The sequence below is a fragment of the Bos javanicus genome, chromosome 11 (genome assembly GCF_032452875.1).
Source record: "Bos javanicus breed banteng chromosome 11, ARS-OSU_banteng_1.0, whole genome shotgun sequence".
Lineage (NCBI taxonomy): Eukaryota > Metazoa > Chordata > Mammalia > Artiodactyla > Bovidae > Bos > Bos javanicus.
This window is the reverse complement of record NC_083878.1, coordinates 65,146,113-65,158,929: the sequence shown is the minus strand read 5'-3', so window position 1 is coordinate 65,158,929 and position 12,817 is coordinate 65,146,113. Positions and strand designations below refer to the sequence as shown.

Genomic DNA, 12,817 nt, shown 5'->3' with positions numbered 1-12,817 from the left:
TTTTATTAACTTTAAAACATTAAAAAAAAATCCTTTTCACATTAAAAAAAAAGAGGTGCCTAGAGTTAGATGGCGCTGGTAAGGGTGAAGGAAGGTTGTCTGCTTAATAAAAGTTATAATATAAGGAGAGATGTGTCAGCTGCTTCATTTCCACTTTCTGGTTTCAGCCAGAAACAGCTGCAAAATGTCTATTCTAACTCAAGCCTTTTTATGACTTTTACTAACTTCTTATTCAAAAATGCCTTTTATTGATTTTTCTAAGGAATCTCACCACCGTGGAGAGAAGAAAGAACATATAGAATACTTTATGCCTCATTCACCATCACAGATGAATCAAAATATTCAAGATAATTTGGTTATTGGCTTCAGGCATTTTTGTTGACTTTTGTATTTTCCAGAAAAGCAAAATTACCCAGGTTCCTCATTGCCTGCATTCTAATCACTGAAATGGCTGCCATGATTGAAATTCATCATTGAAGCCCTATTGTCCCCAAGATAGCATCTACCTCCCTGGTATGGATTCAAATACCTTCATGAATTAGTCTTTCTTTACCTGTATCCTCTGTTATTTTCATGCCTAAATTCTTGCTATCACAAATTATTGCCTGTTTTATACTTGGCCAGCCTCTCTCTTGTCTCTGAGAATTGCACGTGCCATTCTCTCCATCCTTCTTGCAGCAGCTTGCCCACATTTTGTCCGGCTCACTCCTCTTCCTCTAGGTTGCAGTTTGGGCACCACTTCTCCCAGGATGTTTTCATTATCACCTTAAGACAAGAACTTGTTGCTCCATCTGTGTGCTGTCATGTCAAAAGTTGCCCAGATGATCAATTTTTGCACAGTGATCATACTGGAGTGGAATCATCCTACTTGTATTTGTGTTCCTGACCACACGGTTGGCCCTTCCAGTTCAGATTGTGTCTGAATCTTGGCTCTATCTCCCCATAGTACATGGTGGCTGTACTATTCATACCTCAGATAAATATTATCTGCTGTAAAATGAGCACAGATAAATGAATGAAACACATATATCAATCCCAGGTCTTGCTGCAAACCTTGCATTAATTTACATGACTTTATGATCCAGGAAGATCCCCTGGAGAAGGGAATAGCAACCCACTCCAGTATTCTTGCCTGGGAAAGCTTATGGATAGAGGAGCCTGGTGAGTTATAGTCCACAGGATCGCAAAGAGTTAGACATGACAGTGACTATGACTGAATGACAAAAAAATTAATACATTAATTTATTTTAAGCCATTTACACAGTAGTAAGATCTCTTATCTTCATCCCAAAACAAAGCCTTGAACACAAGTGCTCAATCAGCATTAAATGATTGACTAATGAACGGAAGCTCATTATGCCCAGTGGAATAACTGACATCTTTGTTAAGCAGAACCAGAGACCTTGCCTAGTACCCTGTGCTACTGCTATTTGTATCATGTTGAAATTCTTGATTATTGAAACACTGAACTTTTTTTTTTCCCAGTTAAGCCAATTTAGACATAAGCTCCTTGAGTATTTACTGTCTTGATCAAAATTTGATTCATCATAAGGAAGACTTTGGTCTGGTGAAGATTTTATTTTAAGAGACCCTAGAAAAAGGCACAGTTGTCTCTTTATTACCTTTTCTTAAGTGTACTGGCTTTAAATGTCTAATGAGGGCTTTACCATTTGAGTTCAGGGCTTTGATCTCCATAAAAATGTTGATGGATCCTGGCAGAGAGGTTCTTGGTCTGCTTAGTCACCAAGACCCTGACATTGGCAACAACACCCTAACCTCCCTTAGATAGGTTTGTTATCTTGATTAAGATCCCTAGAAGGCTAGACAATTAATCCAGTAGCAATGTCTGCAAAGCCACAGCCTCATAACACCATCTGGCAGAGAGCAAAGTCCAAGGTCATGGGCTTGGGAGTGGTAAGATTCGACAAGGGGAGGATGCTTGGGGAATGCTCAGATGATTGCTCTGACCAATGGTGGTGCTGTTGGTCAGAGCATTTAGTGTGCAGCCTTGGGATACAGATGTCTGAAATAGAGTCAGACCTGGAAGGGTGTAGAAAAAGGAAGGAGAAAGGAGAGGAGAATGCAACACAAGCTACACAAACTTTAGAGTTTCTAACTATGCCTCAGCCAGAGGTGGCATTTGGGAAAAACAGCAATGCTAACCCTGGTAACCACCTTCAGCTAACATAAGGATACCATAGCAGCTCAGTGGAAAGAGTGGGGATATTTGAATCAGAAGGATTCATGCTCCCTTTTGTAATTAGCTGATCTTGGACAGGTCATCTTAAAGACTAGGTTTCTTCATCCCTAAATAAGAATCGCAATGCTTATGTCATAAGCCATTCTGAGAATTGGAAGTAATATACACCTGACAAATACTGGGTGTTCAGTAAGTTTCCTTCCCCTTCAATGGGATTGCAATGCCTTTAAAATTTGGCCTTTAATTCTGAGCTATCATCACTGTCGGCCAATAGAATGCTGTTACAGCCTTTTTACATAATGAGAGGAAAAATAGGGAATATCCATAATTGAGAACCCAGATGTAGAGGTGCTTGTTACCAACACTATAAAGTGAATTCCATCTTTCTCTTGTCCATGACACTGGAAAAAAAAAAAAAGTGAAAATTCAGCCAATTAATTGTTCCCTCTATCTCCAAATATCCAGGTATTTAGTCATTTGAGAGAAACAGTATATGACCTGATGACTTTTTCATTGATCATCCATACAGCTTGGCCTTTTAGAGGAAGAGTCATCAATATATATACTAATGTTATTTTGAGTCTTCAGAAGACTCAAAGATTTTTGTCCTCATCAGTCCAGATCATGGGCCAAATTACTGACTCTTTCTTGCTCCCTCAGAAGGTCCAAGTGTATAAGTTTGTTAATATTTTAATAAGTCTTTTTGTTCTATTTCAGAGCAAGGTTCTTTAAAAAGAAGATTTTTTTAAATTTTAGATTTTTTAAGCTACATTAATTTGTTTTGCTAACTTCTGTTGGACTATTTTAAAATTCTCTGAGTGATGATATTTTTCATGAATATCACTGTCTTTAAACTCATACTTTCTTGGCATGTTTGGGATGTCTTCTGCCAAATCACATGTAGAATTGCCAACAGTTAAACAGGTTTTTTTAAGAGATGAGTCAGAGAATAACTAATCAAAGATTTTGAGAGATGAAGGAACCTCTGATTTTCTAGCCCAATTCTTCACTTCACAGATGAAGTTGAGACACATAGTGGTGAAACGATTTGCCCAAGGTCACATAAATAAACTATGGCAAAACCGGGATAAAACTCAGCCTTTCCAAGTTCAGTTTCCTTCCTCCTAAAACAGAAACAAAATCCAAAAGTTGGGAAAGAAGCAATAGCTAGCACAGTCATGACAAACTACTGGGGGAAACTGGGACAGGGTCTGCACCAAAGAACTACAAACAGCAGTTTTAAAGAACACAGGGAAGATGTTCATCAGTAAGTAGTGGTACGTGCCCCGCAGTTCACTGCAGCGCTATTCACAATAGTGAATATGAAAGCAACCGACGCGTCCATCTCTAGATGAATGAATAACGATGTGACGTATATATATATAATGGAATACTACTAAGCCATTTGAAGAATGAAATAGTGCCCTGGGCAGCGTCATGGATGGACCTAGAGATTATCATGCTAAGTGAAGTAAGTCACCAAAGAAATATCATGTGATATCACATATATGCAGAATCTAAAAAATGATACAGATTAGCTTATTTATTAATTGTTGTTCGGTCGCTAAGGTGTGTCCAACTCTTTGTGACCCCGTGGACTGCAGCATGCCAGGCTTCCCTGTCCTTCACTGTCTCCTGGAGTTTGATCACACTCCTGTCCATTGAGTTGGTGATGCTATCTAACCAGCTCACAAAATAGAAACAGATTCATACACATAAAGAAATAAACTTATGGCTACCAAAGGGGAAAAAGAAGAGATGGTGAGATAAATTAGGAGTTTTGGATTGGTAGAAACAAACTATATGAAATAGATAAGCAACAAGGTCCTACTGTATAGCACAGGAACTATATTCAATATCCCTGGTAGCTCAGTGGTAAAGAATCTGCCTGCAATGCAAGAGACCCGTGTTCAATTCCTGGGTCGGGAACATCCCTTGGAGAAGGAAATGGCAGACCACTCCAGTATTCTTGCCTGGAAAATCCCATTGACAGAGGATCTGGCTACAGTCCAGGGGGTTGCAAGAGTTGGACACAACTTAGCAACTAAACCACCATCACCATAATAAATTATAATGGAAAGGAATCTGAAAAAGAATACATATTTTATATATTTATGAATCACATTGCTGTACATCAGGAACTAAAACAACATTGTAAATGAATTATACTTCAATTTAAAAAACAATAAATTTTAAAATCTATAAGCAGTTGGGGAAAAACTCAATAAAAATAAGTAATGGTGAGCCAGAAAAACAGCACATCTGACAGTTTTAAAACTCTTATAACTTACACTAATGCAATGGTTCACAACTAGGGATGGTTTTTGTCCCCCACGGCATATCTGGCACTGTCTTAAGAAATTTTTGGTTGTTATAACTTGGGTGTATATCAGGGGAATATCCCTAGCATCCAGTAAGTGGAAGCCAAGAATGCTGCTAAGGATCCTACAAAACACAGGATAGATCCTCACAACAAATAATAATCCGACCCAAAATATCCATGCTGCCAGGGTTGAGAAGCCCTGGGCTAATAGTCTGCAATTTTAACAGAACCAACATTTACTTCTTATAACCACTTTTACTATCTAGAAATGAAATCCATATGAATTATATGTATCCCTGACTAAACGTAAAGGAGAAATAAAAGCATAATAGTTTATAAGAAAATTATCTATAATTCAGTTTGTGAAACTAAGAGACAAGGACACTGGAAGGTGTTTGGACTTCTCACTGAATCACCACTAAGTATGCTACCTACGGAGAGCTGCAGGTGGTGCAGGTACCATAAATGATTTTGCTGCCAAAGATATGACTTTCTGAAATGATGATCAAATCTTGATAAACTTGGAACAAACTATGATAAAATAGAATCTTTCACTAATTTTAGTATCAGTTCAGTCACTCAGTCATGTCCAACTCTTTGCGACCCCATGAATCGCAGCACGCCAGGCCTCCCTGTCCATCACCAACTCCTGGAGTTCACTCAGACTCACGTCCATCGAGTCAGTGATGCCATCCAGCCATCTCATCCTCTGTCATCCCCTTCTCCTCCTGCCCCCAATCCCTCCCAGCATCAGAGTCTTTTCCAATGAGTCAACTCTTCACATGAGGTGGCCAAAGTACTGGAGTTTCAGCTTCAGCATCATTCCTTCCAAAGAAATCCCAGGGCTGATCTCCTTCAGGATGGACTGGTTGGATCTCCTTGCAGTCCAAGGGACTCTCAAGAGTCTTCTCCAACACCACAGTTCAAAAGCATCAATTCTTCGGTACTCAGCCTTCTTCACAGTCCAACTCTCACATCCATACATGACAAAAGGAAAAACCATAGCCTTGACTAGATGAACCTTTGTTGGCAAAGTAATGTCTCTGCTTTTGAATATGCTATCTTGGTTGGTCATAACTTTTCTTCCAAGGAGTAAGTATCTTTTAATTTCATGGCTGCAGTCACCATCTGCAGTGATTTTGGAGCCCCAAAAAACAAAGTGTGACACTGTTTCCCCATCTATTTCCCATGAAGTGATGGAACCGGATGCCATGATCTTTGTTTTCTGAGTGTTGAGCTTTATGCCAACTTTTTCACTCTCCTCTTTCACTTTCATCAAGAGGCTTTTGAGCTCCTCTTCACTTTCTGCCATAAGGGTGGTGTCATCTGCATATCTGAGGTTATTGATATTTCTCCCGGCAATCTTGATTCCAGCTTGTGTTTCTTCCAGTCCAGCGTTTCTCATGATGTACTCTGCATATAAGTTAAATAAGCAGGGTGACAATATACAGCCTTGACGTACTCCTTTTCATATTTGAAACCAGTCTGTTGTTCCATGTCCAGTTCTAACTGTTGCTTCCTGACCTGCATACAAATTTCTCAAGAGGCACATCAGGTGGTCTGGTATTCCCATCTCTTTCAGAATTTTCCACAGTTTATTGTGATCCACAGAGTCAAAGGCTTTGGCATAGTCAATAAAGCAGAAATAGATATATTTATGGAACTCTCTTGCTTTTTCCATGATCCAGCAGATGTTGGCAATTTGATCTCTGGTTCCTCTGCCATTTCTAAAACCAGCTTGAACATCAGGAAGTTCATGGTTCACATTGCTGAAGCCTGGCTTGGAGAATTTTGAGCATTACTTTACTAGCGTGTGAGATGAGTGCAATTGTGCAGTAGTTTGAGCATTCTTTGGCATTGCCTTTCTTTGGGATTGGGATGAAAACTGACCTTTTCCAGTCCTGTGGCCACTGCTGAGCTTTCCAAATTTGCTGGCATATTGAGTGCAGTACTTTCACAGCATCATCTTTCAGGATTTGAAAGAGCTCAACTGGAATTCCATCACCTCCACTAGCCTTGTTTGTAGTGATGCTTTCTAAGGCCCACTTGACTTCACATTCCAGGATGTCTGGCTCTAGGTCAGTGATCACACCATCGTGATTATCTGGGTCGTGAAGACTTTTTTGTACAGTTCTTCTGTATTCTTGCCATCTCTTCTTAATATCTTCTGCTTCTGTTAGGTCCATACCATTTCTGTACTTTATCGAGCCCATCTTTGCATGGAATGTTCCCTTGGTAGCTCTGATTTTCTTGAAGAGATCTCTAGTCTTTCCCATTCTGTTGTTTTCCTCTATTTCTTTGCATTGATCACTGAAGAAGGCCTTCTTATCTCTTCTAGCTATTCTTTGGAACTCTGCATTCAAATGCTTATATCTTCCCTTTTCTCCTTTGCTTTTCACTTCTCTTCTTTCACAGCTATTTGTAAGGCCTCCCCACACAGCCATTTTGCTTTTTTGCATTTCTTTTCCATGGGGATGGTCTTGATCCCTGTCTCTTGTACAATGTCATGAACCTCATTCCATAGTACATCAGGCACTCTATCTATCAGATCTAGGCCCTTAAATCTATTTCTCACTTCTACTGTATAATCATAAGGGATTTGATTTAGGTCATACCTGAATGGTCTAGTGGTTTTCCCTACTTTCTTCAATTTAAATCTGAATTTCACAATAAGGAGTTCATGATCTGAAGTCAGCTTCTGGTCTTGTTTTTGCTGACTGTATAGAGCTTCTCCATCTTTGGCTGCAAAGAATATAATCAAACTGATTTCGGTGTTGACCATCTGGTGATGTCCATGTATACAGTCTTCTCTTGTGTTGTTGGAAAAGGGTGTTTGCTATGACCAGTTTTGGTGTCAGTATATGTTAAAACCATGCAAAAAATGCTTTGTACTTAACATTAATATGTGTAACAGAGGAGGTGTCTAGTGCATTGCCTAGACGTCCTGCAGGTCATGGCCAATGGCATTTTCTGTAGGACTCTCCAGCATATTGTAGAGCATACCACATTCCTGACTCCCATCTGATTGCTGCCAGAAGCACATGCCAAATATTTTCACAGTTCAAACCCACCCCCACACATATCTAACATACCTCTGAGAAGGCAAAACTTCTTTTAAGCACCACTAATTTGGACAATAATGTAAATGTAGGCATATCCTAGTGTCTCAGTGATAAAGAATCCACCTGCAAAACTGGAGACGTGAGTTCGATTCTTGGGTCTGGAAGATTACCTGCAGGAGGAAACAGCAATCCACTCCAGTTTTCTTGCCTGGACAATCCCATGCAGAGGAGCCTGGCATGCTGCAGTCCGTGGGGTCTCTAAGAGTCAGACATTGCTGAGTGACTAAACAAAAACAAATACATAAATAAGTTTAATAATTGTCTTGAATATAAAACAGCTTTTTAAACAATAACTTTACTCTTTCCTTGGTAGGTCCTTCTTTGGTTTTAACAAAAAGCCAGATTGACTCCTAAAGCTTCCTGTGCCCATATTCTTTCTTTCTTTCTTAAAAAAAAAAAAAATCACATAGCATCTATTTTGCAATAATAAAAAAATGGTGGCTTCTCTGATGATCTTATTTCCAAATAAGTGCATTTTTTTCTTAAAAATGTTTCTTGTTAATGAAAGAACTTCGGATTTTTTTTTGATGAATTCCACAATGTTTAGTTATAGATGTGATAAGTAAAGCATAAAGCAACAACAAAACTATCCATTTTCTTAAAAACTGCTTCTTCAAAGAGTGATAAACATAGTAATTTCTCTCCCATTAGAATGAATGTGTGTGGATTTTAATAGTGCAGTGAAGGACTGTATTTCCCTGCCATAATAAGATTTTACAACAGCAAAGCCTCAGCAGTTGATTAACTTCTGTTTTTCAAGCCAAGACACTATTTAAAAACACCAATTGCTACTGTTTCTCAGATTCCTAACTGATGTACAAATTGGAAGATTTAAGTGGTCATTTCATAGATCTGGTGGAAGAGAATATTTTCCAGGACTTTTACTTATTCTTGACTAGATACCTTTAAATCTTACTAAAAACAAATCATTGACAACATCTTAAACCATGGCCCAAACATGTTATGTGTGCCTTAAAATAGAGGGTGGTGATAGGAAACTGGATGAGCTTGTGAAGTTTGTAGGTTATTTATACTCATAATCCTTCACCTAGAGCCACATCAATTTTATCTGCTTTATTTGTATGCTTCTGCTAGAGTTTGTTCTAACAAAGGATTTCTCCATGTAAAAAAATTTGAGAACCACAGCCCTACTGAAAATTAGCAACAGACATAAAGAAATACAATATAGGTCAAATTTCATCAAAACAAACATTATTGTGTCAAAAAATCTCCATCTAGCAAAAGATTTCTTCAGTTCAGTTCAGTCACTCAGTCATATCTGACTCTTTGCAACCCCTTCACTTCTCTTTGACTCTTTGCTCCTCTTCACAGCATGCCAGGCCTCCCTGTCCATCACCAACTCCGGGAGTCCACCCAAACCCATGTCCATCGAGTCGATGATGCCATCCAACCATCTCATCCTCTGTCGCCCCCTTCTCCTCCTGCCCTCAATCTTTCCCAGCATCAGGGTCTTTTCAAATGAGTCAGCTCTTTGCATCAGGTGGCCAAAGTATTGGAGTTTCAGCTTCAACATCAGTCCTTCCAATGAACACCCAGAACTGATCTCCTTTAGGATGGACTGGTTGGATCTCCTTGCAGTCCAAGGGACTTTCAAGAGTCTTCTCCAACACCACAGTTCAAAAGCATCAATTCTTCACCACTGAGCTTTCTTCACAGTCCAACTCTCACATCCATACATGACCACTGGAAAAACCATAGCCTTGACTAGATGGACCTTTGTTGACAAAGTAAAGTCTCTGCTTTTTAACATGCTGTCTAGTTTGGTCATAACTTTCCTTCCAAGGAGTAAGCATCTTTTAATTTCATTGCTGCAATCACCATCTGCAGTGATTTTGGAGCCCAGAAAAATAAAGTCAGCCAATGTTTCCACTGTTTCCCATTCTATCTGCCATGAAGTGATGGGACCGGATACCATGACTTAGTTTTCTGAATGTTGAGATTTAAGCCAACTTTTTCAATCTCCTCCTTCATTTTAAGCATTACTTTACTAGTGTGTGAGATGAGTGCAATTATGTGGTAGTTTGAGCATTCTTTGGCATTGCTTTTCTTTGGGATTGGAATGAAAACTGATCTTTTCCAGTCCTGTGGCCGCTGCGGAGTTTTCCATATTTACTGGCATACTGAGTGCAGCACTTTCACAGTGTCATCTTTCAGAATTTGAAATAGCTCAACTGGAATTCCATCACCTCCACTAGCTTTGTTCATAGTGATGCTTCCTAAGGCCCTCTTGATTTCACATTCCAGGGTGTCTGGCTCTATCTACGTGAGTGATCACACCATCGTGATTATCTGGGTCATGAAGATCTTTTTTTGTATAGTTCTCCTGTGTATTCTTGCCACCTCTTCTTAATATCTTCTGCTTCTGTTAGATCCCTACCATTTCTGTCCTTTATCGAGCCCATCTTTGCATGAAATGTTCCCTTGATAGCTCTAATTTTCTTGAAGAGATCTCTAGTCTTTCCCATTCTATTGTTTTCCTCTATTTTTCTGCATTGATTGCTGAAGAAGGCTTTCTTACCTCTCCTTGCTATTCTTTGGAACTCTGCATTCGAATGGGTATATCTTTCTGTTTCTCCTTTGCTTTTTGCTCCTTATCTTTTCTCAACTATTTATAAGCCCTCCTCAGACAGCCATTTTGCTTTTTTGCATTTCTTTTTCTTGGGGATGGTCTTGATTCCTGTCTCCTGTACAATGTTATGAACCTCCATCCATAGTTCATCAAGCACTCTGTCTATTAGATCTAGTCCCTTCCACTGTATAATCTCACTTCCACTGTACAATCATAAGGGATTTGATTTAGGTCATACCTGAATGGTCTAGTGGTTTTCTCTACTTTCTTCAATTTCAGTCTGAATTTGGCAAGAAGGAGTTCATGATCTGAGACACAGTCAGCTTCCAGTCTTGTTTTTGCTGACTGTATAGAGCTTTTCCATCTTTGGCTGCAAAGAATATAATCAATCTGATTTCGGAGTCGACCATCTGGTGATGTCCATGTGTAGAGTCTTCTCTTGTGTTGTTGGAAGAGGGTGTTTGCTATGACCAGTGTGTTCTCTTGGCAAACCTCTATTTGCCTTTGCCCTGCTTCATTCTGTACTCCAAGGCCAAATTTGCCTGTTAATCCAGGTGTTTCTTGACTTCCTACTTTTGCATTCCAGTCCCCTGTAAGAAGAAAGATTTACTAGCTCTTGGCAATAACCCATTTGTCTTAAGAAATATACAACAAAAATAAAATCACGTGGACCATGTTTGTTTGTTTGTTTTTAACAGTGGTCTTTGACTAGTATTCTTTGCAATGCAAAAGAGGGAATCTGTAAATTGGAATTCAGTGTTGTTAGTTTCCTCTAGGTGTAACCACTTCCTTTTCTATCTGCTTGATGTCTGCCAAATATTTATTGTGAAATAAAATACCTGAGTGGTTAAAAGGCCACACCTAGAAGTGTGCTTCATAAACTCTTAATTATTACTCAACTTTGGTGGCAAGAACAAGAGGAATGATAATCATAAAAGAAACACGGAGGCCCAACGTGATTAGGAGAGCAGGTTGCCACCCAGTTTCTCCTTCTTCCTTGTGATCCAAAACCTGATTTTACCTGCAGACATTAGCATCTGACATACCGCCTACTTTTTCCAGCCTCCCTGGATATTCAGTATAATGAATGAAATATACAAGTGTTGTGTTGGTCTTTAGAAAATGTCACTTAAAAGGAAAAGTCTATTAAAGAAGAATTACCACCTCCCTTCCTTTTTCTAGAAGTTAGTAATAATGGCTAGAATTTCCTCTGCCATCTGGGAAAATTAGTTGTCCTTGAAGATGAAAGCCATGTGTTGTGAAGCAGAAAAATAGAATCTTGTGTTCTAGTGATTTCAGAGAGCCACCAAACAGCCCTGGACTGCGTATCTCTGAACCACTATTGCAGAAAAGAATAAATGCTTGTTAGATTTATCCTCTAGAATTGGGATTCTGTTACTAGCCGTCAAATAAAATTGATATATCATCCTATCCTAACTGGTATATCCTTCTTTTCTGCATACTTTGGGATTATATTGCTTTTATTTGTCTATTCAGTCAAAATATACCATGCACCTTCATGATGACCCAGGATCTGCACTGAGACTTAAGGTGTTAGCAACTGAGATAAATGACATGCAACTTTGTTTCATGCAAATACCTCTAACTCAAATCATTCTGCTAGACAACATTATAACCTTAATTGAGGTTATAAGGCCACACTGAAAAATGCCTTGAAACTGTAAGTTTCTTATGTGCTAGTGCTATTTCTTAAGAACTTACAATCATTTTCAGGTTGACTGAGGTATGATTGATACAATAAGCTGAACATTTTAAGGACATAATTGAATAAGGCTTGGAATATGCACACGTCCATGAAATCATCCACACAATCAAGATAGTAAATACATCCATCATCCCTAAATATTTTATCGTGTCCTAGCAAATACTTCCCATCAACCTTTCCCACCTTCAACCCACTCCTCAGGCAACTATTAATCTGCTTTCTTTCCCTATAATATTAGCTTGTGTTCCACTTAATAAAGTTTTATATCAATGAGCTAGTTTTGTTTTGTTTTTTACCAAGAATACTGATGGTAAGGCACATGGCATATACTCACATGTTTTTCTCTCTCCAGAGTGCTCATCTGTTTTCCAGATTTCTAAAATGGCAAGCTATTCCATTATTGTTTGTTTTCCATAATTTATAGGACTATATCTGAGGTTAGCTACACATAGATAAGAAAGGAGGAAGCTTTGATGTTCATCCTTTCAACCATATGCATGATCAATGATAAATATTCTTATTTATAGGTATGGATGAATGCCAAGGTGAGACTTATATTTTATGATTGCTGGAACAGGGAAGTTACTAACAAGAATTCCCATTGAATTCAGGATTCTTCCTGGCTTCTAGACTCTATTTGTATCTGAAGGTATTAAGAGTGTGTGCACATGTACACACACATATACACCCATACACAACTTTAACTTTTTAAAAGAATTTCAAATATCACAAATAAAAGGAGTTTTATGGTATCATATATTTTTTCCTTAATGATTTCAACTTGTATATTTGACGTACAAATAAACTCTTGGTTCAACTGATAAGAAGCCAAATCTTTCATAGTACTTTTGGGATA

The 12,817-nt window shown here is 38.6% G+C and overlaps 1 long non-coding RNA gene across 1 annotated transcript in view; it reads right to left on the bottom strand.

The window, feature by feature from the left end:
• The window catches only part of LOC133257225 (uncharacterized), a 51,016-nt gene that overhangs the window by 16,028 nt on the left and 22,171 nt on the right, over nt 1-12,817 (bottom strand). The window contains exon 2 of the long non-coding RNA XR_009739461.1: nt 7,756-7,868. This is a non-coding gene — a long non-coding RNA (uncharacterized LOC133257225). The remainder of the gene's footprint in view (nt 1-7,755; nt 7,869-12,817) is intronic.